The sequence below is a fragment of the Adiantum capillus-veneris genome, chromosome 5 (genome assembly GCF_014529385.1).
Source record: "Adiantum capillus-veneris isolate H3 chromosome 5, ASM1452938v2, whole genome shotgun sequence".
Classification (NCBI taxonomy): Eukaryota; Viridiplantae; Streptophyta; class Polypodiopsida; order Polypodiales; family Pteridaceae; genus Adiantum; species Adiantum capillus-veneris.
This window is the reverse complement of record NC_140935.1, coordinates 144495345-144521835: the sequence shown is the minus strand read 5'-3', so window position 1 is coordinate 144521835 and position 26491 is coordinate 144495345. Positions and strand designations below refer to the sequence as shown.

The 26491-nt window shown below is 41.8% G+C and overlaps 1 pseudogene; it reads right to left on the bottom strand.

Moving 5' to 3' along the window:
- Window positions 1–22645: 22645 nt before the first annotated feature.
- On the bottom strand, window positions 22646–23484 carry LOC147458227 (uncharacterized; annotated as a pseudogene).
- Window positions 23485–26491: the final 3007 nt, after the last annotated feature.

The following is a 26491-nucleotide window of genomic DNA, read 5'->3' as shown; positions in this document are numbered from 1 at the left end:
GTTTAGTTGGCCTTCCAGAGTGTTGTATGTGTAGGATGGTCTCAGCCTGACAAGCTAAAGATATTTCCTCCGTGTGCCTATCGTGTCATCTGTGTCCTCGATTGACATTATGTTGATCTAGGTAGTGTTTGCATACACTTCATGGGTGTGTGAGTCGCTTCCGCAACAAACACGGATGTGTTTAAGATGTTTGCTGCTGAGGATAGCTGGGATGGGGACAATTACCCTATGTGGGCTTGTATAATGCAACATATTCTTGTGTCAAAGGGCGTTTGGAATATTGTGTAGGGCATTGATTTCTAATGAGAGATCATATGGCCCTAGGCCCTATGGTGCCAATGTATAAGCTCAATGACCATAAGTTTCCCAATACTTGAAAAGAGAGAGAAATAGAACACTTGACAACAATTGAGGACCGGATTTACATGGAGCCGTCCCCCCTCCAAAAAGGCTTTGTATTATAACTTCTACCATCAAAGGAGACTTTTGTACAATACAATATTTGTGTTCCCTGACAAAAACCATTGGTGCAATGAATATGGAAGCTTCACACACCAAATTATGTTGAAAAACACACCTAGTGGGCCTAACCTAAGTCCCAATACCTCACATACCTTCAAAGATGGTGAGAGCTAGTAGGGAATGAGGAAAGATTGAGAGGAAGAAGATGTATCTTATGAGAAAGAAGTATTCTCCTCACATAATACTCTAATAGCATAGCTTAGCTTTGTGATTAGCATGGTAGCAGAGGTAAGCATACCATTGAAGCTTGGCTCTTGGTTGGATTTGCATTCCGTAGCCAAGAGTTTTTGGTGTAGGCCTCTGCTTCTCAATGCTTAGAGAAGGATATGGAGTTCTTGCTCAACACATAAGTTGTGTGTGTGTGTGTGTAGAAAAATGAGCTAGAATAAAAATGCCAACTCTCTCTTCTTGGTCGACCCCTCTTCCCTTTTGATCTTGCTCACTTTCCATTGGTTCCTATAGGGCTTAGCCAATTACAATAAAGATGTATAATTGATAGCCTTGTGACATGCGTCCCCCTTTCCCCTTTTGTGAGAGCTTTAGGTAATTAAATAATTTATTTAAACTCTCATTGGACCTTTTAGTCTTCTGGCCAATAGGAATCAAGCAAGCCATTGGGCTGATGGATGCTCATTGGACCCCTTGATAGACTGTCCAATTGTCTTCTAGGGAGATTAATTTCTATTGGTTCTTTTATCAAGAATTTTTAAATTGATTATACTAATTTTACCCTACACTAATTCTCATTGGTCCACTTTTATGCCCATCCAATAGGATTTGAGGGGAGATTGGGGGCATCTAGGCTAGGAGCCTACCATGTGTCCATTATTCTCTTTGTGTAAAGGGGGAGCTTGGGGGTGTGTGTGTGTGTTTGCCTCTCTTTCCCTACCTTTAGGCCTCACCCCTCCTTCCTAGGGATGTGGGAAGACTTTTTAGTCTTCCCATAACCATCTAATTTTCCCACCTTTGGCCATTGGACTTTTTAGTTAATTTTTGGAACCTTAGCCTATGTCTCGTCACCAGTCCCTATGTTGGTCTTTGCCTTATGTGTCTTAATGGAGCTGAACCTTATGTCTTTTAAGCTCCATTGATGAGCATTGCTCTTTTGAAAACTTCTCCCTTAGGATCCCTATTTTCCCTCCTTTGGATGCCTGATGAGATCGATGTGGCAGCCTTACCAATGTTCTAGGTTTTACTCGCTTGGTACTTCCCCATTTTAAATGATCACTTTAACATGAGAAAATCATTCGGGAGAATTAGATATTAGTTTTTTTGACAAAGCACATTACGTCATATCGTGATTTGTTTACCTCTCTTGAGTTTGTCCCTCATGGGAATATTGTCACTTGTGCCAACAATGCCTCTTATCCGATTCATGGAGTTGAAGAGATTGTGCTTAGTGCTGCAAATGGTAGTTCTTTACACTTTTTGATGCATTGTATGTACCTAGGATCATGTGTGCCATACTTAATAGGTGTCTTACAAAAGCTTTGTAGTCTATGACTCCATATGAAGCATGGCATGATAGAAAGCCTTCCATTGAGCACATGCCTGTTTTTGGTTGTTTGACATATGCTTTGGGGCCAAAAAGTGTGTCTTGATTTCACAGGATGTCATATTAGGGGAAGATTCTATTTAGTCCTTGATATCATGTACTAGACACTGTAATGTAAGCTCACAAGACATTTATGACACTTTGTTGCCTCTTTTTAGTAATGAAAGTTTGAATTTAAATTCCAATGAGGCAAATGTACAGCCTATGGGGTTTCTAAAAATGTTATAGATCAGCCTATTATTGATGCAAATGTACATGATATACTTGATGAGGAAAGGGCTGAGAATGAGCAGTCTAGAGGTATGCGAAAATGGCTAGTGCGTACTTTGCATGACAGTAAATTGGATGCACCTTTGTCTAGTTGTACTCGTTCAGGTTCTTGTCATGCATCTTATGCATCAGATTGTTATGCTTTGACTGTGTCTAGTTTATGTGATGTTGAGGAAACTCTATCTTTTGATGAAGCACATAATTCAACAAATTCGTGGATGGCTGCCATGCCCCGGGGCATCCACTTAAATAATATGTAAGATAGCATGTGCAAACAAAATAAGAGATTTATAATTAGGTACATTTACAGAAAAATGTACTTACATAAAGGGTTTTTTAATTGAGAAAGTAAAAATTTTCATACATAAGGGCTAGTTTTTTTCACAAAAATGTATACATAAGGGATACATATAATAGTTGAAAATATACAGGTAAGGGATTATTTAAATACCTCTTGTTCACACGTGCTATATGCAATTTTTACATAGTGGACTGCTCAGGTGCCATGGAATCTGAATATGACGCACTTGTAGAAAATGACACATGGACCTTATGTGATTTGCCTCCTGGCAAGAAGGCCATTGGTACAAAGTGTGTTTACAAGTTTTAACGTAAGCCAGATGGTGAGATTGATCGCTATAAGGCTCAACTTGTTGCAAAAGGCTATGCACAGTAGAAAGGCATATATTATGAAGAAAATTTTGATCCCACTTGTCGTATGACTATTGTGCATTTTCTATGTGCATTAGCAGCTCATTTTGTTGGGATGTACATCACTCAAATATTGGTATTGCTTTCTTGAATGGTGACATACTTGGGGAAGTTTATGTAACAGAGCATTGTGGTTTTGTCATTAAAGGGCAGGATGATAAAGTGTGCAGATGTAAGAAAGCTTTGTATGAGGGGTTGAAGCACTCTCCTCGTGCTTGGTATGAGAAGGCTAACACTCATTTGGTCAAACGAGTGTTTCGCAACAGTCCAACAGAAAGCACATTGTATGTAAAGCACGAGGGTGATGTACTTCTCATTGTTGTTCTCTATGTGGATGATTTGCTAATCAATGGATCAAATTAGAGACATATTGCTGAATTTAAGGCTGATCTGAAAGCTACTTTCAAGGTGAAATATTTGGGGTTGTTGCATCATTACTTGGGTACATAGTTTAATAAGTGTGATGGTGGTATTTCCTTGTGTTAGACAAGTTACATAGAGACATTGCTATGTAAGTTTGGACTTGATAATTGCAAACCGACTGCCACTGCTATAGAAATAGGGTTGGAATTGAGTATTCGTTATGTTGGTGATCTTGCTGATGTCACTCTTTACCAAACTATTGTTGGTTGCCTTACTTATGTATACAAAACAAGGCCGGATGGATATTCTCTTTGTAGTCTCATAGATCAATAGATTTATGCATAGCCTAGGGCCTTAGCATTGGCAAGCTGTCAAGAGGAGTTTTTACTACTTGAGTGGCACTTTACATCTTGGCTTGTTTTATCCCAAGGGGGGATCATTGCCACTATATTTACATTCTTTTTTGATCTCACATTGGGTTGGTTGTTTTGACATGCGAGTATCCACTAGTGGTTTTTGTTTCATGCTCGACAATTCATGCATATCATGGTTGAGCAAGATGCAACCTACTATGTCCACTTCTAGTTGTGAGGCTAAGTACAAGGCAGTCTTCACATATATGGTTGTGTGTGTATGGCTCAAATGCCTTATGGCTGATTTGGGTGTTGGATAGGACACTACCAAAAGTCTCTACACTGGCAATTAGAGTGCATTGGCAGCTGCAAGGAACCCAATTTTTCATGCTCGCACAAAGAATATTGCGGAGGGTTACCACTATATCAGGGAGAGGCACTCACCATCTTTTTTCTGATACAGTGAATGAAGATAGTGATACATATAAATTGACCTTCTGTGTTCTATGTTATCGCATTGGTAGTGCATGTTGCACTGTTTGCTGCACCAATTGTCAAGTCAATGTTTTTAGTGATCATGCAATGAGCACCAATTGCAATCATATCCATCTCATTGAGCTTACAGTCGAGGAGAAACTGCTTATGTACATTTATATTACTCGTGTTTGTTTTCATGTCAACTTTTGTAATGTCGGTTTGATTGTACAACTTATTCAAGACAAGGTTGTTGTAGTGTTGGAGATCTGGTCTATGAGTACATATTATCGTAGTGGATTTGTTGATCTAGTCATCCACATGCACTTTTTCTATAATATATGCACCCGAGGTAAAATTGATATCATATATGGCTGGTTTTCTTTCATGAATAATGGTTAAAAACTGAAGCAATTCAGGGTCTTACATGACATGACATCTTATAGAGATTTGCATGTAGCTAGTGGACCAAGCTTGTGATATGGCATGTGTTAATAAGCTTCCATGCATGATTACAAACTAAGGGTAAATGGGCAAGATCACCAAGCAAGAAAACACATTTGTTGTTGAAGGGATCTGCCAATGTACTTCTTGTTACGTTGACAATTTGCCTCACGATAAAGTCAAAAGTCATTTGGGTTAACATGGATAGCTTGTCTATGATTATACTATCTGCCTCTTTTATTCCAAATATCTCTCATGATTTTTATGGTATTCAAAGAATGTTAGGTTTTAATTTCAAGGGTAGTTGGTCTAGCACAATACAAATCAACAGGGTGCATTCACAACATTGTGTGATTTGGACATGATATGTTATGTAAGTTTTGAAGGGGATGAATCTATGTACAAAACAACGTCTTTTTTTGTTATGACTAAAATCTACAAATAGTTCAAAGCAGCTTTTGTGGCAGAAATGGGCTTTGTTAAAAGTGCAACATCTATCAATTGTAGTTTAATCTTGTCGAGTCCTTACATACCCAATTTTGTGGTTGCCTTTGCAAATATGTTTAATGTTCGAATTTCTTCAGTTTTCATTGTGTACTTGAGCACATAATATGATAAAGATGAGTTTATTAAACGCTAGATATCCATATATGTGTCCCAAAGGAGAAGAACGGTTGCATGGTAAGGGACCTTATTTCAATCTTCATAAGTTGGCCAATGGTGCATCCACTTCAAAGGATGAGGATCTAGAGCTGGATAAGGGTTTGGTTAAATGGCATACATATTTTCTTTTGTTGTTGTTGTTGTGCCCACAACATGCGTCATGACATACGTGCATTTTCTTCTTGAAGACGGGCTTGAAAATGTTCTTGCATGTGTGTCATTCGTAAGTGCAAGAGGGATACAAGCAGAAATAGCTCATGATGTTTGCTCAATATCGTTCTCATCCACCCATAGAATGACATGGGCATGGAGAGATCCCTAATATGTGTTGTGCAATTTGTAATTAAAATCTCCTTCTTCAACTAGTACATTAGCAGGAGATATGGCTTGTATAATGTATACAAAGAGAATAGAGTGTGCATTCTCATTCGAATGTAGCACTGAACACTACTAGCCATAGGGGGGGCTTGTGAGGGGTTAATAATTCACACACGTTGTTTAACCGATGATGAATGTGTCGCATAGGCGATGCATATCTCGTATAAGCGAGGCAATTCTTTTTTTAAAAAATGGGTCGACGCATAAACAACGGGGAGCCTTGCATAATCGACGTTGTATAATCGAAATTGTTGTATGAACAATGCCATGACTAAGCCTTTCTTAAACGACAAAAACAAGCGATGCTTGTACCGATGGTTGCACACTGCCATGGTAGCTCTCATGCAAGGCACTTTCATAAAATACTCCCTCTCACGTTTCAAACCTGCTCGCGGGAATATTCATTCACAACAGCATCGAGTGACCATTGGAATTGGAGCTGATCTCTTGAGATAGCTAATTCCAGTGTTAGAAGATTTCAGCCTACTGGTGATGTAGTAGTTCAAACAGTAGACTGGACAAAGGAACAGAAACTGAACTGGAATACCTCTACTAGAATAAGAACCAGACTATGTACTGAGAATGATATTCAGATTCAGATTCAGATTCATAGTATTGAGTACAGAGTAAGTGTAACTGGAATATACTGCTGTAATTGGAATTATAGATGAAGGATTACAATGAGTATGATGTGGCTGATGAACAAAAGGATAGACAGAGTACAGCCAACAACAACTGCCAATGATTGACAACTCGAGTACAATTGCCAACAAATGCCACCAAAACGCTAATCCGATTACAATGTAATTGACCCTATTTATATGCCTTGGGTTTACCATGGTAATTACCGTAGTAATTACTGACTGATTCACTGCCCTCTCACAAGAGAGAGTTCCCACCTAGTGAAACTGTCTCAGTCATCTACATCCTTCCCTCCTTTCTTGAATTTGGGCAAGATTCCAAAATTTCTGAAAAATTCCCTTGTCTGATTCTGGTTTGAAGCTAAAAAATCCATCATCTGCTTCTGATTCTGGGGACCGGACTTGACCAATGATAGAGAACCAGACGGAAAGGTTAGTGTAGAGCTCTCATCATCGACACAAACTAATATCAACCTTCCAGCTGAGAAGGAAAATCCTCCGACTAAATTCTAAGATGGAACTAGCCAATATCCTTCCACTGAACAAGCTTCCGTTTACCCTTTGGCCTGGATGGCGTTTGAGCAGTCCCAATGCCAGCATTCTCCTTTTGAATGAGTCTGTAAATGGTCTCCTGCTCAACCTGATCTCGCCTTTCTGTGGTCCTCTCCACTTCATAAGGCGTGAGGGAATGATAGGTTTTGGTGTCAGGATAACAGAGCATGCGTCTGCCTTTGGTGATCCTAGTTCTGGCCAGCTTGTGACAATGCGAAGCAGTATGGATCCATCCTTCTGGAAGAGGCTGATTGGTTTTGACTCGAGCTTAAAAAAGAATCTTAGCCATCTCTCTATACTGTGGTGCTAGACCTGCCTTAGCTGTAATATCCTTTTCAGGCAGTTTAGAGGACTCAACAGTAAGTTGCAGCAACTGATTGGTGATCTTGGTAAGGCCTCTGATTTGAATCTTCCACTGACCCATACACAGCCAGATCCTCTGCATCTCCTCTTTTAGCTCGTGAATATCATTGAGTTGGAGAGCATCATTGAACGGTGTTTGCCAAGTTTTCCATTCCATAGTCGATCACTCATACCAATCCTGGAGCTCATAAATAATCTTGAAATATGTAAGGCGATCGATTGGTTCCGGATGTTGAGGGTAAAGTGTTGGAAAAAATATTGGCAATTATGTCTCTCTTGCTAGGAAGGCATACAAGAGAACTGGGGAATCAAACACAAATTCTAAGAAATTGAGAACAGTCTGGTTCTCTTGCTGCATCATTTTTCTGGTTATTCTCACCAGCTGAAACAGTTTGCAGAGAGCAGTTGCCTGTTCTCCGACTGAAATTCTAGTCTGAGGTCCTTTACTGGTGGCTATCTGATCTTCAATAATAGCCCGCACTCTTTGATCGAAGACTCTCTAACGATTTGCATCTGCACCAAAACCTCTTTCAACTGATCACTAACATCCTTCATACATTTGTAGGTTGGCTTGTGTCCCAGCAGAAGTTCTAATTTGAGAGCTAGAGAGCGACAATCTGCAGTAGACTGTCTTTGCAAATGTGGGTTGGTCACTCTCTCTTCAGCAGCGATTATCCATTCAGGTACCCTTTCCAGCAGCCAGCTGGACTGTGCTGGGATGCAGGCTTCGACATACAGTTGCTGAAAACGTTCCAGATCAGACAGGAGATCATCATCCTCCAAATATTTGCCTGGTTATGGGAGCATGCTAATGTCTCAATTGCCTATTAAGGGTGATAATCTGTAAGGAATTCTGTTGATCAGCTGTCGGTCCTTCAACCCTAACTTTGCTTTTCCCTTTATCCTCCCTACTAAGCTGGGACTGGTTTGCTGGCTGATTCCCAGTATGACTGGGTCATTGTTCTTCTGGCTGTTGATTGCCTGAATTTTGCCCTTCATTTTGGTCTGGCTGGTCTCGTTATGAATGATTGACTTCCTTCAGTTGGCCCTGTGCCACTAGTACCAGGTCCTAGAGGTGGAGATGGAGGCGAGGCATCATCATCATCATTAGTATGCCCTTCGTCTTGGTCATCCTCCTCCTTATTAGCTTCTTCTTCCTTATCCTCTTCTTCTTCTACTTCTTCAAGGAAATTCTACTGCTCAATATAATCCAGGATTTCTTGATTTGCCAGAGCATTATTATATTCAGCCACTTTGTCCTGCAAGTCACTCTGCATAGTCTCCATAAGATACTTCAAGTTCTCCATATCAAAGACAGCGTTGCCTACTGGATTTAAACTTTCAGCCAAGTTATTATAAATATATCTGTCAGTGAGAGAAGCCTTCAGAGCTGTATGACAAAGCAACAAGGAGTTGTAGTCCACTCTCTTCATTTTCAACATCGTTTCAGCCCGATCTGCAGCTCTCTGTGCTTCATCCCTTTCTTACTTCACAATCTACTTATCAGACTCCACCCTAGCTAATTTTCTTTCTAGTAGCTTAATAGAACTCTCTGAATGAGCTTCAAGTAGCTTATGGCACAGATTCTGACTGTCTCGTGCTTCCTTCAGCTTCTGAATCTGGTCTTCAGCTCCCTTTAAGTCAGCTTTAACCTTATTTAGTTCTTCTTTTGACCCTGCAGCTTCCAACATCTGTCCCATACAGTTGACAATGGTGTTCCATGAGGACTCGATGAGATCTGAACATCCATCATTGACTGTGGCTGGGTCAGAATCAGTGGGCTCATACACTGTAACCGGAGCCATATAGGGTAAGGCTGCATAATCATATTTCTGTAGGAAGAGACGCCCTTTCAGCCTGCTGCAACCTGTCCCTCTTCACCAGGTGTAGAGATTCTTCATTGTTTGGGATGGAGAAGCCACCCTGTAAGGTTGTAGATGTTGGACCTTTGCCCTTGTCCAGTTGACCTTTACCCTTGTCCAGTTGTCCTTTGCCCTTATCCAGCTGTTCTGCTGCATTCTCAGAGGTCGCTGCTTTTGCCTGGTCTTTGCCAGTACCAGTAGTGACTGTAATCTTTCCTACAGACTGGTTGACTTTAGTGGTCTGAGCAGGTTGTTTGTCAGCGTGGCTAACTAGAGCCTTTTCAGTAGTCGCTGTTTTGACTTGACTCTCTATCTGTTTCAAAAAAGCACTCCTCTTCATCAGTGTTGTCTTCGGTTTCTTCGAGCTGCCACAATCATCTTGGGTAGCCTTCCGTTTCAGACCAGTCGGAGTGGTCTAGCTGTCCGTGGCTTCTTCATCTATAGACAATTCAATAGTCTTTGATTTTGGGACTGGCTTCTCACTCCAAGACATTCTTACCTGGCCATGAGCATCTGGAGAAGTTGCCTAATATAAAAATTGCCAAACATACCAAGCTTTAAAAACACTCTGGGATTTAAACTTGGTAGTTTGTTGAAGCACGTTGTGTGAGGATCTGACAAAGGTTGATAGAAAACTTTGTATCCAATGTCTTGGCTAGCAGCATAGCAAAAACCTTCTCTGACACATATGTTGGATTATTTTTAAGACTGACCTCTTCAACTACAAATCTCTAAGCAGTAGAGGCCTCCAGTCCAGCCACTGGAATCCCTTGACCACTGGCTTTTCTTTTGCGCTTGGTAGCCTTATCCTCCTTCAGGACTATATTGATCTCTTGTGGGGTTGCCACAGACGGCTTAGGCTCATTTGGCATCCGAAATGCAAAAGCTATGTCATCTAGTGTAGCAGACACCTTTTTACCATACACCATAGCACTGCCATCTTCAACATCAAAAGAGTCAAGAAACTGCTTTATGATGGCGGTGTCAAAAGCGATTCTTGTGGCTTGCAGAACTACCCGTAGATCCAGAGTTGCAGCAAAGCCATAGCTTGGTCAGTGAACACATAATGCTGAATCTTGCTGTAAGGGATGATGGGAAGGCTTGCCTTTGCAGCAGTGACAATGGCTTGGGTTTCATGGAGAGATTCCTGCATCTTGTCTGAACGCTTCTTCCTACGCATACACTGTGAAGATGATGAAACAGGTGTGGAAGAGGAAGACTTACTTGATGCTTCAAAGCCGTACCTAGGTGTTGCTGGCAAAGCTAGACAACAGTCGACTGTCTCCTCAGATGATGAAGTCTGCGAGACGACTGTAGCGAAGATACCTCAGAGCTTGGCGATGGCCAATGAAAAACGGAAGGAAATCGTCGCACAGGAGATTTTTGAGGAAAATGCCGACTCTCCTTACTATTATACGCATTCGTGCCATAAAAGCTCCACCACTCGACGTTCCTAGACTTTTGTGCATCGTTGCTGTCGTGGCAGACATGCATTGGACAAGACTTCTACCCATCCTTGAAATGATTACTACTAGCGTGCCATCTAACCGTTGGGCATTTAAAAATTGAAAACTGTGTTCCCACTAATACTGGGCTGGTTCCCAGTCTGGCTTGATCACACTAGTACTTTCCCTGGGACCAATCTGGCTTGGTCCTACTGGCACTGTTTCTGATTCTACTATCTCTTGATCTTCACTTCCCAGCTCCCTAATAACTTGTTCCTAGCCAGGCTCTCTAGCTTCTGAATAGTAGAGCTTGATCTTCACACCATTAAACACTCCTGGCAACAGTAATCCAGACAAATATTTCAATCTTACCGTGCCATTGGAGAAGACCCAGTCTACCTCAAATGGTCCTAACCAGGCAATCTTCAGGTTTGGCTTTTTAGGACCCAGTCTAGACTGATAGAGAAGCACCAAATCCCCTTTTTGAAATTCTCGGACCTTAATTCTGCAATCATGCCAGTGCTTCCTTCATTACTGAACAATTTCTTATTCCAGCATAGCCTGTTTCCAGAGTTCATCTAACTGGATAAGCTCATCCAGATGCTTTTTTAGATTGTGGTTGAAGTCTAAGCCATACTTCATAGCCATTCTTAGACTTGTGATAACAAACTCCATAGGAACCACAGCTTCAGTGCCATACACCATTCTGAATGGTGTCAACCCAGTAGTGACCTTGTAAGCTGTCCTATACACCCATAAAGCAGTTTGGAGTTTCAAATCCCACTGGTCTATCTTCTTCTGCACAACCTTAGTGAGAATACTCTTGATTGTCTTGTTACTACTTTCAGCCTATCCATGCATCTGGGATAATAAGGGGTAGATTTCCGATGCTTGACTGAAAGCATATCCAGTAGAATATCCATGTAAAATGTGTCCCTTGGTTTGACACAATCTCTATCGGACATCCATATCGACAGACAATATTCTCAAATAGAAACCTTTGCAGTTGACTTGGCTGTGTTGTCAGGAAGAGCCTTAGCTTCAACCCACTTAGTGACATAACAAGTAGCCATTACTATGTACTTGTTCTTTTGGGGGCTAACCTTCTTAAAAGGTCCCATAAAATCTAAGCCCCATTTGATGAACACACCCAGTGGTTGTATTGGTGTTAAAGGAGTCATATCTGTAGTTGTAGGTCTATCCATTCTTTGGCATATGTCACAAGTTTTACAAAAAATTCTAACATTAGCAATTAATGTTTGCCACCATAGACCAGCTTGCAGAATCTTCTTGTAGGTAACTTCATTGAAAAAATGTCCACCAGATTTGCCATTATGTGCCTCTGAAATGACTTGCATTCTCCCTTCCATAGGCACACAACACCGAAGAATACCATCAACACCTAATCGATAAAGTAAACCTCCGATGATAGTAAACTTCAAGCTCTTGATGACCAAAGCCTTGTTCTGGTTCTGCTTCCAGTCCTCTGGGAAAGCACATTGAGAAAGAAACTGATAAACATCATACCATTCAGGGTCAACTGATTCTCCTGCTTCCAGCTGAAATAAGTCAGAATCCATTGGTTCGTCCCTCAAGGATGCTTCTGAATAACCCTCTGTACTTCTGGATAGAAAATCAGCTCCACAGTGATTCTTGCCAGGCTTATGAAAAATTCTGAATTCAAACTCCATGAGGAACATCATCCACCGTATTAGCCTGCCTTGAATAATGACTTTATTAATCAAGAACAGAAGATCCTGATGATCCACATAGAAATGAAATAGTTTGCCTAGCAGGTAATGCCTGAACTTTGTAGCACTGAAAACCATTCCAAGGGCTTCTCGCTCAGTGGTCATATAACCTTGTTCAGCCTGGCTGAATCTACAGACTGGCAAAATAAAAAAGATAATCAGTCCTTCCATCTGGCTGAGCCAATATCGCCCCCATTACTAGTCCCGAAGCGTCCACATGTACATGGAAAATAACATCCCAGTTTGGTTGTCTGAGGACTAGTTTACTGATAATGGCCTTTTTCAAATTCTGAAAGCTTTCCTCACACTCAGCAGTCCAATTGAACTTACTGGTCTTCTTTGTGAGCTCATATAATGGTACTGCTTGAGAAGTAAACTTATGCACAAACCTTCTATAGAAGTTAACATAACCCAGGAAAGAGCTTAGCTCATATGCATTTATGGGTACCTTAGCTTGCTGAACACACTGGATTTTATCATTGGCCATTTCTATTCCATTACAGGATACCACATGTCCCAGTAGCTATCCCTTCCAGACTAGGAAAATGGATTTAAATAGATTCAGACAAATCCGCTTCTCCTAACAGCGTTTGAAAACCATTTCTAGGAATAGTAAGTGTTGTTCCTCATCTGAATATACAGTAAAATCGTCCATAAAGATGGCGAGGAACCGATGAAGGAACTCATTAAACATTTCCATCATAGACCGCTAAAAAGTAGCTCGTGCATTGCACAGCCCGAAAGGCATCACCAGATACATGCAAGCTCCTCACTCGGTGATGAAAGTGGTCTTTGCTCTATCCTCAGGAGTGATCTATAACTGGTTATAGCCACTGTAACCGTGCATAAAGCTATACATTTAGTATCCTGTAATCTCATCAAGCAACATGTCAGTAAAAGGCAATGGAAATGGATCTTTGATAGTTTGGGCGTTGAGTTTCCTATAGTCAACACAGACTCTCAATTTCTCGTTCTTTTAGGGAACTACGACTATGGGCCACTTCTGTGATGAAACCGAGCCTTGAGAAGATTGTCAATCTCCTCCTTGACCTTGTTAGCATAGTTGGGGTTCATTCGGTATCTTTGTAGTCGTATTGGCCGAGCATCTGGCTTCAACGGTATCCTCTGTTGGCATACTTCAGGATCCACCCCTTTCAGGTCTATGTGTTCCCAGGCAAATACGTCTTTGTAGTTCTGGAATATCCTGCATGCCTTTTCCTTCATTATAGGATTGAGATGCTTATTAACCTTGATCATCCTAGGACTATCCTCCAAGCCTAGGTTCCATTCTTCAACTTCTTGGTCGTCTGGAAGCAACCAATTAGGCCCACCTCCTTTTCTCTTGGTCGATTCCTTAGCATAATCCAAAGATGGCCCATTCAGTTTTGAATCAGCATTCTGATTCACTGTGTGCTCTCCAAAATTCACTGGCTCCTCTGCCATGCCAGTTTTAGCTGATTCCTCCAGCCTCCTAGTTAACTGAACTGATCTTTCCCCTGTATTGATTTCAGTAAACTGATCTGGGAATTTCTTTTTCTGCTTGTCGACCTGCTCTTTATTCAGTAAAACCGCATTCAACTCAATCTCTGCTAGGGGAAATATGTTCAGAGCTGCTAACATTCGTTCAATCTTCTTTGCCTTGTACTTCTGGCATAATTCCTTCAGCCTCAATTCTCTTCTCCAACTCCTAGTATTGTTCATCTGGATTTGAATTTTGCCGCTGGCCCCTTCTATGTTTAAGGTTTGATTTGCATAGTCATGAAGACCATGTGCTGTTCTCAACCATGGGCGCCCTAGCAGCATCCCATATGCTCCTTGCACATCCAGAACTAAGAAGCTGCTTTAAATTTTTCCCTGCCTACTCTTATCTACATATTTTCAATCATGCCCGTAGCTTGTTCTACTCTGTGATCTACCATTCTCACTTTAAATGGTGTTGGCTTTAGATTCGTGATGCCCATTCTCTGCTGGAGATGGACTCCCATTATATTGACTCGTGCTCCTCCATCCAAGATAACACTTGAAAGAGGTTCCCATTGCTTTCGAACCTTGTAGTCCACCTGAATGAGCGGTACTTCATCATCTCGGACAGCCGTCAAATCAACTGTTCTGGCCTCTGCTTCAGCTTTGCAACGCTGTCTGATGAATTTTGCCACTTCAAGCAAGGGTTTTCTGATATCTTCCAGCTCCACAGTAAGCTTCTGAATTCTATCACAGATCTTAACATGGATTTCTTCTTTCTCCCGATCAGACTGGTTATCAGAGCTCAAAGAACTGGTTGTATCTTCACACTGCCATTCCTCCCTTGCAGTGCTTCCAGTTCTTCTATCAGCTCCCACAGCTCCCAGTTCACCAATCATTCCTTGTACTGCAGCTAGCATGGTCTCAGCTATGCCAGGCATTGATTGATATTTCTTAATTGATTGGGTTGGTATCTTCTGAATGACTCGAGCTTTAGAACTTTCTGGCTTCTCTGGAAGCTTCTTCGCTAAATCCTTCATGATTTTAGCCACTAGTTCTCTTTGCTCTTGCCATTCATCTACCACCTTCTCTTTACCCTTGGCCTTCCAGACCTCCCTTTGTTGAGCCCATTTGCTGGTGTCAATAGTGACTGGTTTTTCTGGAGTATCTAGAATTTCTTCAATTACCACTCCTTTGCGCCTTGTGACTGCCCGTACTGGGACTGGCTCTCGTGCCTTTGCCTCAATAGCAGCAAGTGCAGGTGCGTCTGGGTATTGAGCCGCAAAATGCGCGTACTTTCCACAAGTGTAGCAATTCAAACTCTGGCTCTAGAAGTTGCCATGTCCTTTGCCTCGGCCAATACCCACTTGAAATCTGCTGCGGCCTTGAACAGTAACACTGGTACCTGGTCTCTCCTCCTGAGAGGCGTTGGCGGGTTCCACTTTCACTGGTTCAGTATAGGCTACCACTGACAGGTCTTTTCCCTTCCTAAAGTGATGAATCTTGATACCACAATTATTCCATAAATGGCCAAAGGCCTTACAGTAAGTACACTGTGGACACTCGTTGGAAATACGGTCCTTGGATTTGCATTTCGAAGACCAAGTCTCCATTTTCCAAACTCGTTGTCTGGTGTGGCTAATCTTGACAATCTGCCTAGCCATCTCTTCAATCTTCTTAGTCCAGGATTCCTTCTTTGACGTATCCTTGGACCTCTTGTTAGAGCTACTTTCAAGCTGTTGGACACTTCAATGGAATCAGAGTTCTCAGTAGAAGAGCTACTGCTACTGGATCTTCTCTTTTTATGGCTCTTTTCCTTCTTGGCCTGTTGTTCCAGTTTCAGTGCCCGTTGTACCAGATCATTGAATTTCTTGGTTGGAGCTGGTACCTCTTGCTCCCTAAGCTTCTTGCTACGAAAGCCATTCAGAAACCATACACACAGTCGCTTCTCTGACGGCGGTTCCTGCAACTTCCTTGTCAGCTCCTTGATTTTCTCCACATAGCTTCGGACTGACAGATTCCGCTGCTTGATCTTATCCAATTCACACAGAATATCTTCATGACCTCTGTTGTCGCAATACTCCAATCTGAAGGCTTTCAGTAGTTTGTTATAGGATCTAAGCTGACAAGCGGGGTAATAGTAGTACCACTTTCTCGCTGCCTCCTTCAAGGTTTGCAGAAAGTATTCCTCCCAATCATCCTCATCAATATTCTTCAGCTTTGCATACTGCTCAAAAGCCTGTATGTGAACATCTGGATCATCCTTCTTGCCCCCTTTGAGTACTGGAAAAGAGATTTTCAGTGAGGATGTGTAATCATTCCGATTACCGCTGGTCCTGCCGCTTCTCTTCGTAGATTTTGAACGGCGCTTGGGAGTCTTCTTACAGTTGTCAGTATTTGCATCCCAATCAATATTTGTTTCTGTCTCTGTGTCAATGTCCTCTCTGGCCTGTCTACTGGAAGTGTGGCTGCCTTTACTACCTTTGGTACCCTCATCGCCCTCCATAGACCGAGAGATTTTGGCCTTCCGTGCTTCCATCTCCGCGCATCTGCGTCTAGAGTGACTGGAATGCTGTGAGTCCTGCGTCTCATCAGCCTGACTATGTCATTTATCCTCCCTTGCTTAGGGTCAGATTCTCTTCCCGACTCCTCAGGAATAGGATCAGCACGGATGGTGGATTTCCGGCCACGACTGGGTTTGGGTGCCATTGTTGTAGCTGAGAACTTGCAACTGGGAGAAGAGTGTTTCAGTCAACGAGCTTCAACTCTAGCCACCGTGATCGCCAAAATGGAATTGGAGTTGATCTCTTGAGATAGCTAATTCCAGTGTTAGAAGATTTCAGCTGGTGATGTAGTAGTTCAGACAGTAGACTGGACAAAGGAATAGAAACTGAACTGGAATACATCTACTGGAATAAGAACCAGACTATGTACTGAGAATGATATTTAGATTCAGATTCAGATTCAGAAGACTGAGTACATAGTAAGTGTAATTGGAATATACTTCTGTAATTGGAATTATAGATGAAGGATTACAATGAGTATGATGTGGATGATGAACAAAAGGATAGACAGAGTACAACTGACAACAACTACCAATGATTGACAACTCGAGTACAATTGCCAACAAATGCCACCAAAACGCTAACCCGATTATGCTAACCCGATTACAATGTAATGGGCCCTATTTATATGCCTTGGGTTTACCATGGTAATTACCGTAGTAATTACTGACTAATTCACTGCCCGTCTCACAAGAGAGCGTTCCCACCTAGTGAAACTGTCTCAGTCGTCTACAAGCATCGAGCTAGGTCGAACGAGCAGGTATCCCTACCCCACCCCAGCCCTAGTGTTCATGACCTGCAATGTGTGTGTGCATGTGCAGGTTCTAGGTATTTCCCTCCAGCCCTCTCTCTCTCTCTCTGTACCATCAGGTATCCCCCCCCCTCCAACAATCTCCTCTTAATGTAGTATGTCTTTTCATCATTACCACATCGGCATCACGTTGATGGGGCATTTGCAGCTCGGCTAGAAACAAGGAAACCTTGATTTAAGAATTTTTTGTAACGCTTTATTATTTGTCGCAATGCAGTTATTTTGTATTAGTCTCTGTTTGTTTGCCAGGTCTAGGTGCGTGCAATGCTTAGTTGTAACATTTGAACTTAATATGTTTGTAAGACCAGCCGCGCGAGATTTGAGTTTGTTGTGCAATGGAAATCGATTTAGCATTACAAGCCTAAATCTGGCTCAACTTATGTGCCTATTCACGTTTGGCCATGTCAAGGTCTAATGTGATGGTGTAGCACTATGCTTTCATTCAAGCATATGCTATACTAGATGGTGCCACCTCTCCCTAGATAATCATAGTAGAAAAAGGGTAGCTAATCCTACTTCAGAGTGATGTTGAGAGACCCTTTGCACTCTACATTACTTTGCTTCAGACGTCTCATGAGTTTGTGGAGGTGCTTATATTGAAATGTTTGAAGGATGTGTCAAATGTGAGGCTAGTCTTAAAACCTTACCTCTACTTTCCTACTAAGTGAAACAGATAAGAGGGGTTCTGAATTTCACATGGCTCAGCCTCCTTCTGTTTGGGTTCTCACATTTGTAGACCTATCAAGGCCTTTGTTTGTTGTCCCCCTTTTTTTCCATCAATCGCCTCTTGTGCATGTGATCTTTTTCTGATTTTAATTTTGTCTCTCTTGTATTTGTCAACTGTTGTTCCGAGTGATTAGAACTCCCTTGTTGCAGTTTGGTATGCTTACATGGCTCTGAAAAGGAAGCTCTTCACTGTTGTCAGTATTCTAAGTGAAAACGTCTCTCCATATGCTTACATGTGGAACTGCACAAGAACTTGACATGAGTAAAAAATGCACGACCGCATTCCTAGTCAAGGGCTGATCCTAGACATGTATTACTTGCTGTGATTCAGTTGGCATATATGCAGTCAAATGTGCCTAGACTTTTTACCTCTTTGGCCTGCATTTGCTTTTGGATAAGATCAATGAGACTGATTTTTAACAATGTTGAAATGTTGTCTCAGCTTGGAACGCATCGACTACCATACATATTTCCAAGTATGGATGATTTTTGCATTAAGCGCCTTTAAACCATGTGGCATTGCTCCAAGAACTTTACATGGGTCAGATAACTTTGTCAACTAGGATCATAGAGAAGGGTTGAGGCATAAATTTGTCTTTGACATGTCATATTCCGAATGTGGCAACCATGTGTTGAATATGGTGCTTGCTAATGGGTATGGCGAATGTGGAAACTTGCATGTGTTGCATACAGTGCTGCTAATTGCTGATGCCATCTCTTGGAGCACATTTATTACCGGAGATGCCCTACTTGGATGATGCAAGGATGATCTTGGCTTAACAAGGCTTTCTGCAATGTCTTGTCATGGTGAATGTTGAGGCCCACGAGCTCATATTGTTGAGTACTATGTGGAAAGGGGAAAACAGTCTACTTTTGAAAATGTGCAAATACCACCAAACCCTTGCTATGGTTGTAGACAATAGTATTCAGTCCAATGATGTAATGACCTAGATTCACAAATTGGTGGCCTCTTGACAGTTCAGCTCTCATACTTACATGCCTTAGGGACTCAACTTATGAACAATCCCATGAGGCTTCTTTGTTGATCTTCTATCGGCATACATCGACTCACCCACATTGTTGTCAACATACAAGCTCTTTCCCAATATTTCCATCCGACACCGCACATGAGATAAGTGTGTATCCATGTATTTGAGTCTCGTCACAAAGCCATCCTCCGTGAGTTGGAGAACATGTTCTCTATAGAAAGTCATCTTTGTGGCCAGCTCCAGTGTCGGCTGTATCCATGTGCTCACGGTATCTAGTTGGACTCGATCCTGACATATGAGTCCGGTGATCTCTGTCCATGTAAGAGATAGGAGGGTCCATCCAGGGAGTAATGGGCCACGAGCTCTAGATATGTTCCCAGTCATAGTGCTGATCTCAATATGGTATTCAACTCTCTCATCATCTCGTCCATGTGGCGTGGTGTCATAGAAGACCATAAGAAGGCTGCCCGTCCGGGAATTAAAGTCTCCAAGAAGGATAACCCCTAGAGAACTCCCATATATCATCATCTAATACAGTAAATGGAGACTTCCTTCTAGGTGCAGCATAATTCTACAATATTAACACTACAGCTCGCTCAATACCTAGTACAAGTTTTACAGCTTCATCTTCAAGCTAGTGTAGGCTTATAAGTATGCTGCTAGCAACTCGATACTATGCACGAGCATCCAACTACTACCCTCAATCAGTATTAAGCTTGAAAATATGGACCTCGAGTCTTGATTTGTTTGCAAGCATGTGTAAGCCATTACGAAGCTACACATGCATGAGCATGAAGCTACCAATTCCCGATTCAATCACCAAGTGGCACCCAGGGTGCGTGAAGCAAAGTAGTGCCACAGTAGTAGAAAGAGCGCAAGTAGAGCATACTATACCTGAGCAGGGAGACAACGATCGACAACTTGGAGCTGAGTCAGCATGGCACATAGAACATCCAGCGGGCTGCAAAGGAGGACCTTTTTCTTGGACACTGAGTTGTTGGCTCCCACCATCTCCTGCTTGCCCGTCTCCACAACTCTTCCGCCATCCCTGCCATTACTCTCACCTTTGTCGGCATCAATCTCACACCCTGCGCAATCTCACTGAAGCCTACAACCTCTATTAGAATTCCAACAATCTAACTCCGTCTCATGATCTTGCATCAGCTACACGCGAAGTTGAGCTTGATTAGATTGAACTTACTCTGGAAGCAAAACCCACATGAACATAAGTGCAGAGTCGACATGGACATGAACATGGCAAGAAAGTCCATCTGCCGTGCATCTACAGAACATATTGTCAAACATCATCTTGCCTATATCACCACCTTTTTCCTTGATTGACAGCTTTGTGAAGGTTACCTTTATGGAAGGATGGCTCACCAAAAATTTCCTAGTCTTCATGCTGCTAGAACTAAACCTCTCCAACTAGTGCATACCGATCTTTGGGATCCGCTGCCTATGGACTCTCTAACCCACAATCTATTTCATTACCTTTATTCACAATTTTCCTCAGTTTACTATCATTGAATTCCTAAAAGACAAGTCTACTTGAGTTGTTCTCCGTGTATTTCAACGATGTCATATGTTTGTTAGATACCTGCAAAACTGGATCCCTCTATCCAATCTATGATCTCATTTAGTACATCAATTCCCGTTTAGAACTTAGTGGTGATTCTCATGGGATCTTCCAACTCTTCAGTGGTACCTACTACCCCACAAAAAAATGGTCTTACTGACTGTGAAGACCGTACCATACCTAATTCTCTTATTGTTGTTGCTGGTCTCCCTAATACCTTCTGGGAAGAAGCAGTTTCCATAGCTTGTCATCTGCACAATTGAAAGCATCCCGTACATTCTTTGGTTTGGGCCCCCACCTGACTATGACTTCTTCGTGTGTTTGGATCACCTTGTTACACTTATGTACCTACTAAATCTCAAAACAAGCTTGGTTTATATGCAAGCATGCAACAAAAGCAATTTTCACTTGTTATCGTGCCAATCATTGTGTCAAAGGCTACCCCATCCTCCAAGATTTTCTTCTACAGCCAGAGCTTGATTTTTTATACATTCTTCTTAATCTCCTTTCAAATGTTCCCTCTACGTCTTCTCATCATTGCCAGCTCAGCTACCCACCTTTTCTGCATGACGTGACAAGTCCTCTAAATGGAGGCAAGTAATTCAAAAACATCTACAGTGTCGTAGCAGAACGTCGACCCTCTTGGAGTCAGACTCATGGCAACACGCCATGGAATCTGAAAAAGAAATGTTTCGTAGATGCAACGTTGACCTATGTTCCATAGATACAGAGATATTTGTTCTCGCTCCCTTTCTCTATTTCTCAAATGCTCCCACATTCTTTTAGGACAGAAGGGAATGTCGCCGAGTTTGGAAACAAGCCCTCCAAATTTAATTGTTCAAACCACCTACGACACTTTTCATCATGGCAATACCCAGTGATTGGTGTTTTCTAGCTTATGATATCTTTCTGGAGAAGATCGTCAAACAACTGTTTTTTTGGTAACAACACCACATTTAGCATAAATGTCCACCAATGCATTGCCAAGATTTGTATTTGTCCCAAAAAGACCGTCTTGAACAATCTCTACGTGTACACTTTAGCCCTTCTACGCAGATCTTAAACCTCCATAGGCCTTCAAAAAGTAGGCATATGTGATAGCATCTGGCAACATGCTTTTCTTTGTCAGCTTGTCAAAATATTTTCAATGCATTTCCAACAATAAACCCTGCCATCATTTAACCTTGTCATGTACATGTGCTCCCCATGTCAACTGGTCCAATGCTATTGTAGGCCTGCACACATGGGGCTGTTGTATGTGTGCATCCCTTAAACCAAGATATAAAATCCCTTACAATGAGCTCATCAGGAATTCGTCCTAATTTTACATTTGCATCACACCTAGCATACATATGTACTCAAGCCGATGTCAAAGCCACCCTGTACTGGAACAGTCAACGAAAGATTGCAATGAATACCACTGGATGGTGTCCTACCAGGAGGTAGCATCATCCTCTGTGGAAAACACAAGCCAAGGTACTGCTGTCCACCCAAAATTGCAACTCCAAGGGGCTGAAAATGCTGCTTTAATGCAGATTTTAGTGGGCCCGTTTTGCCCCGATAGATGTTGGAGCGAAGGAGAGGCTTGATGGGGTGTGGATCTCTCATAACACGGCCGTCGGAGGGCTGAAAACAAAGAAAAAATAGCAAGGTTTTATGGCTCGGAACAGTGTCATCTGAAGAGGGTACGGGCCAGCAATGCACCATATGCAAAGTTGGGAAGTCAAAGGTAAGATCAAAGGTAGAAAGCTCACATCCCCCTCCAGCCCTAAGATCTTGTTCTCCATGCTTTTCCGCTCTCCAATTGCGGGTCCTCCTTCACGTGCTCTAGAACAAGCATCCTTTCGTCGAACTGGTGCTCATATGCGATTAACGCAAGGACTAAGAGTTAACGTAAAGGTGTAGATTAGGCAAGGCTTGTGTGTTGGCCGCCAAGAACAAAATATTAGGGTTCATCTAGGGAATTCCCTTTTGGGATGAGAGAGATGGGAGAAGCATGGCTGATCTAGCTCCATAGCACAAAAAATGCAGCCTGAGAGGTGAAAACGCTGGTTGTTTGCAGAAAACACAACGACCAAGGGGAAGCGATCCTAATTTCTGGATTAGGAGAAGAACCTCAGTGTTTGATACCATGTGAGAGTGGGCAACAAAAGCGAAAGCATGAGCATCAACTATAACGCTGCCAACAACATCATATAGCTCAGGTTGAGTCCTTTCCAGGAATACATAAAGATCTGCTTCATTTTGTCCACATCTGCCATACGGTTATAAGCTCGTGCTGCATTCAACCACAAACCATCAAATTGCTCATGTAGCTTACTCTTGCATTGAGCTCCACCTGGATCAAAAGGAGTTATAAGAAACTTCCCAAACTTATAGTTGAGATTACATCCTTCTTCATTTAACATGAGCTGCAACCTCCTGGATCTCACATTAATTTGCAACGAAACATCATCACACCCTCTATCTTTATAGCATATGATAGGCGTCTCTAGACAATCAAACCCTATGGTATGCTTTAAAATACCCAATCCTTTGCAAGCATGTCTACTCTCCTCATTGTAAGGTTCTATTGCACTTTCAGATCCCCCATGACATGTGTCGTCTTGAACCTGGTCTTGCAAACCATCTTTGTTTGCTTCTAGAACCTTGTCCACAACAGAGTCTTCATCCAGCTTCTTTGAAGTAGTGTCAACATTAAGCTCATTTCAATGCTCATACATATCGTGCTCATTGGACACAATGTTATGTGAAGATACATAATTTGTCTGGTCTTCAAATGTGATGAACTGTTGGGGATATTCTTGTCCAACTTAAGCCGCCAATTCCCCTTCTTTTCGGGCTCCAAAAATGCACGACCACATTCCTAGTCAAGGGCTGATCATAGACATGTCTTCCTTGCTGTGCTTCAGATGCCATATATGCAGTCAGATGTGCCTGAACTTTTAATTTCTCATCTTGGAATGAATGGACTGACACACATATTGCCGAATATGGCTGATTTTTGCATTAAGCACCTTTAAGCCATGTGGCATTGCTCCAAAAACTTTACATGGGTGAGGTAACTTCGTCAACTGGGCTCATAGAGAAGGGTTGAGGCATAATGTTTTCTTTGACATGTCATATGCCAAATGTGGCAACCATGTGTTGCATATGGTGCTAATGGGTATGGTGAATGTGGCTACTTGCATGTTGCATATGGTGCTGCTATTTGTTGATCCAATCTCTTGGAGCATATTTATTATCAAAGATGCCCTACTTGGTTGACGCAAGGACGCTCTTGGCTTAACAAGGATTTTTGCAATGTCTGGTCATGGTGAATGTTGAGGCACACGAGCTCATGTTGTTGAGTACTATGTGGAAACGGGAAAAAGTCTGCTTTTGCAAATGTGCAAATGCCAGCAAACCCTTGCTATGGTTGTAGACAATAGCATTCACCCCAATGATGTAATGACCTAGATTCACAAATTGGTGGCCTTATGACGGTTCAGCTCCATACTTACATGCCTCAAGGACTCAACTGATGAACAATCCCATCAATCTTGTTTATTGATCTTCTATCGGCATACATCGACTCACCACATTGTTGTCAACATACAAGCTCTTTCCCAATATTTCAATCACTAGCACCTTCATGTGCAAAATCAAAGCTATCAATGTTCATTCTACTCTCTTGATTATTGTCAGCCATGTTAACAAAATTTATGTATGTACTTAGTGTATTCTTTGGCAATTCAAAACCTTAGTTGCCACTCCTCTTAGTCTTTGAAAATTGGCTCTTAAGTATCTACACCCACGGCTCGAAGTGGTTAATTATAGACAGTAGAGGAGTAGGTCTAACATACCAGAGTTGCCGAGGGCTAGCTCCTTTCGGACGGGGATTTAACATTTGCGAGTTTTTCATTTCAAGTTTTTTTGACAATTTTAGCAATCTTTAGATTTTTTTAAACCAAATATGTGTCATAGCATAAAGTATCTATTTAATGTAATTTTCAATCGTCATAAAACTCCATATATATGTGGTTGATGGAGAGAGAAAGTATAAATTCTACAGAGATAGTATTTATGCGAGTTACCATTGGAAGAAGAGATCATAAATCCTTGAGAGAGAGAGAGAGAGTGACTTCTCTTCTAGAGAGAGAAAGAAAAATCATAGAGCTGTATATCACTACGCAGAGAAAGAGAGAGAGAGAGAGAGAGAGAGAGAGAGAGAGAGAGAGACCGAGAGGGCATAACGACGAAAAAAATGTAAACAAATAAAATCACCATTTCACAACTCATGCCATTAGAGTCAAATATGCTCGCAACGCATGTGATCAGAGTCAAATAATCCACAGCATATAAACATGCGATAAAGTAAAAAATCATGCAGAATAGAGACAACAATAATTTTAGACTTAAATATAATCCACAACATATATAAATGTGATGAAGTCAAAAATAATGCTAGATAGAGACAATACTATTTTTCCCAAGCAATTGCTTTTTAAAACAACATAAGTTTGAGGATGTAAGTACTGACCCGGTCCGGGGCGGGCAACAAGAAGAGCAACCTCTAGACACCCTTCAAGGCTCCCGTGCTGCTCAATGGGGCTGGGGCACAACACAACACAAACCAAAACAACAAACCCACAGCCAAATCCCAACTACACAAGGGGCACCACCTAGTTTAAGAGTGAACTAGGACGCAAAAGAGGAGAATCGTTAGAGCAACCCACAAACAAGCAAGGAATTTACACTAACCCTAACACCAATGGAACACTCTCACACACTAAAACACGAGAGAGAGAGAGAGAGAGAGAGAGAGAGAGAGAGAGAGAGAGAGAGAGAGAGAGAGAGAGAGAGAGAGAGAGAGAGAGAGAGAGATGGTGCTCGGGCTGCTTTGAAGTGTATCGTTAATGATCAAGCAAACATAAATATATAAATGTAAGAAAGAGAGAGAAGGGGGAAGGGGGTGCTTGTTGCACTAATGCCTTCTTAAAAATCTGTCATGACCAATCAAAGTGAGATTAGTATTTGTTCAACATAGCCTGAGTAAATTACACCACAACACATCACAAGAAAAAAAACCACCCCAATCACTGTCTTAAGGCCAGGGGAGTCCTCTCCACCCTGTTGCCCTCTTACAGCATGTGGGATTTATGGCTAAATTGATAACAATACCCGGAGACAAGCTATCAAGAACTTAAATAAAACACCAAGACACTTACACATCATTATTGTCCATGACTTCACGTTGGAAGCGAGACAAGGTATCCATGCTTAGTCCAAATTCACCCTCCTTGATTCAGCAAATGTTGGGCTTACACTAGTAGAAGAAATGATAGATTTCCTACTCTCAATTGAATGATCACTCTCTCTTACAATGGCATAGAGTTCCCTTGCTAATCACCCCTAATACAACACATACACATGCCTAATGCCAATGAGATTCCACTCAAGAGCTCCTTCTCAAGAGGTTGAGCTTGGCTTCTCAAGTTATAGCATAGTGCTCTTTCTTCTCCCCCCTTTTTGTGCTAGCTACACCCTCCTTTTATAGCAATTTTGAAGGCTAGGGTTACTCCTCTAACCATGGTTGGGTTAGATTTTCAGCAATTTATCTAATTTCTTTTGCTTGGAATTATCAAGAAGTTGGTGGAGAAAGAGACAGGAGAGAAATGGAGGTGATAGGACTTTTCATAGTGGGTTAGTGTTAGTAGAGTTAGTATTAATTTACAAATGGAATTGGATATTTACAATGGGAGTATCCATGTAGGATACAAATAAGGAAGAAAAACTCTTAAGAGGTAAGAAAAGGTGGATTTCTTACAAGGTTGATGCTCCAAGTGTTTTGAGTAGGGCCAATTTTGACGCTTGTTGACGGTCCACTAGCTTTGAAGGTACATTTTTTCTCCACTCTTGACCTTCCTTGAGAAACAAGGTAATTGAAGCTGAGTAATCAACCACCATGATGCTGTCTTTTAAGAGAAGAGGCTGAATTTTGTGGTTTTTTTGATAGATATGGGTAATTTGGAGGA